The sequence below is a fragment of the Lactuca serriola genome, chromosome 1, assembly GCF_051521515.1.
Source record: "Lactuca serriola cultivar US96UC23 chromosome 1, Lser_US96UC23_V15, whole genome shotgun sequence".
Classification (NCBI taxonomy): Eukaryota; Viridiplantae; Streptophyta; class Magnoliopsida; order Asterales; family Asteraceae; genus Lactuca; species Lactuca serriola.
The window spans coordinates 115,900,289-115,902,788 of record NC_136408.1 but is presented as its reverse complement, the minus strand read 5'-3'; positions in this window follow the sequence as shown (position 1 = coordinate 115,902,788).

The following is a 2,500-nucleotide window of genomic DNA, read 5'->3' as shown; positions in this document are numbered from 1 at the left end:
ATACAAGAGGGGGGGAGTCCGAACAGCCTTGTACGTACGCCGCTCACGCGAAGAAGTTATTCTCTAATTCCAAAAAGTAAAGCCTTATTTGATTTGCTGACAGTTGCCCCTGATTATCTTGTTCATTCCTTCATGCCGGGTCTCTCATCCATGCATGATCGGCAATGCCTCACCTTCTCCTTCGATTCCAACTAGGCAAACAGAACTCCCGGAACTTCCTTTCTTGATTCACCCAGAACGGAACTTGCTCTAATCCCGATCCACATTCCATAGCTTCTGCTTTCGCTCCGCACCTTTATAAAGTCGTTTTCAAGCCGCTAAGTGCACTAGCGGACTTCCCCTATGAGATTGACCCTGCTGGGATCACTGAATCTTCTTCCATATCATCCCATCGCTTCATGCCTTCGACTGAGACCTATCTGCTTCATTCTCGAGTTTCACTTCACTTGGACACAGCCAAAGAGGACCAAAGGGGAGAGGGCATTACTGAAAGTCCGAGAATAAACTTTTCCTTATAATAGAAAAACCTCTCTTTCCTCCTATGGGTGAATTGGACCAAGGTCAGTGCTTTCGACTTCCCTTGAAAGGACAGTTTACTTTATTGCGTACTTCTTTCCACCCTGAGAAGGAGATCCTTTGAAAAGTGCCTAGAAACTCTTCTTCATACGCTTATTCTCTGACCGTACCATGCAACAAGAGTTCAAACCTATTCTTTCTAACGCAACGAGCTTATTGAATGCCAACAAATAGAAAGCCAAAAGCTCTAGTCCCATCTCTTTCTGTTATGGAATTGGATAGTGACTCATATGAAATAGCAGCGGATTCAATAGCATCGGCGAGAGAGAGAGAATTCCTATTGAGGGGAATAGGATATTCTAGAAAGGAATACATCATTCTCGAAAAGGTCGAAGGAAGCTCCAAGCAAGAGATATTATTCACTAAAAGCAGCTACCGGGTGAGAATAAACAACTACCATTTAAGCTGACAGCTAGACGGATTCACCACTACTTATGACTTCTTACTCCTGCTCCTAGACAAACTAAGAAGCAAGGAAAGAAGTAGCTCAAGGATAATGCGCGAGTCACTCGTAAGTTAGTTAATAAGGCACGCTAGGAGGTGAGCTAGCAGAACCAGGGGAAAGGAATGCGTCACTTGTTGATTAGCAAGAATCTCTGACGGCTAGCTTCCCTTGTATCTTCTCCCATGCATCAACCATGAATCACTACTCTCTAATGCTCTCTTCACTGACATTTCCTGTTCTTAGCTCGGATTAGCAGGCTTGAATCATTCAATCATATAATCATGCCTCCAGAGTGACTTAATTTCACATTCTGAATATTGGATTACCTGTTAGCTACAACTCACATCTGCTGTTAGCTTCTTTAAGTCTTCTCTTTAAGTCCGATTGCCTTCTCAATCCTAATAAATGACGGGATGAGTTAAAGCACTATCAGACTGAATACCTTTTCTTATGAGTCTTCCATGAACTCAATACCAACTCTACTTATCCTTATCTGGTATGCCTTCGGCTTCCTCAGGGGCTACTACTTCCTGGGAAACCTTTGGCTAGGATCCTAGAAGCAACTTCGTCAACACCGTCTCAGTCTGTGTTAGAAAAAGGAAAGGAAGCGGGGAAGAGTTTAGCAGCAGGAAACTAGGGCTAACTCGGGATGTTAGAAAGGCCCTCTCTAAGATAGCACACCCTGATGCCTAACATCCTACTGCTGGAATCCATTCCACCTGTCCTAATCTATTCTTACCTTCAAAGAACAACAGCATAGTAAGATAGGTTGAAGCTGTTGGGGAGATAGAGGCTAAGACTACTCAATCTTTATCCTCATTGGACTCAAGGAAAAGGAGCTAACCCGGATGCAAATCCTAGAAAACTAACTAACCTCGGTAAAGGAAGCCAACTTCCGAAACTGCAGGAGAATTGGGACCCTTGCTTCGCTTCGCACCTCGTCATAGCCTTGAAAAGCTCACTCGGAGTTATAGTTAGAGAATGGGATATGATTAACTACTTGCCTACTGCTACCTGGGAGTCTTTCCTCGGGAGATCGAAGAAGGTATACTATTAGACAAGGTTCATTCCTGCTTAGCTGCTTTGCTGCTCTTCTTCTTTATCAAAGATAGCTATTCCTCTGCTTTGATGCTTTCTGTACCTTTATGGGACTTACAGTAGAATAAAGGTCCCGGACCTCATCCACGAGACTAACCAAGTCTCATGATCTAGGGATCACTCCCTCGATGCCAACCTAGAGAGATGGGTAGAAACTAGCTAATAGTACTGGGTGCCTTACCTATCCTATATAAGAGTAATCCACATTAGCAGTGGGGTAGAAAGATCATCCTGAATATGAAGAAAACAGAAACCGTTGTCTTCCCCTAAAGTAATCGTTCGTGTGAGAATAAGTAGACTAGTGATTCAATTGAAAAAAGACCAGACTCCCTCAGATTGTACATCTCAGCTTCAAAAGATTCTCTCTCTAAGAGACATGAT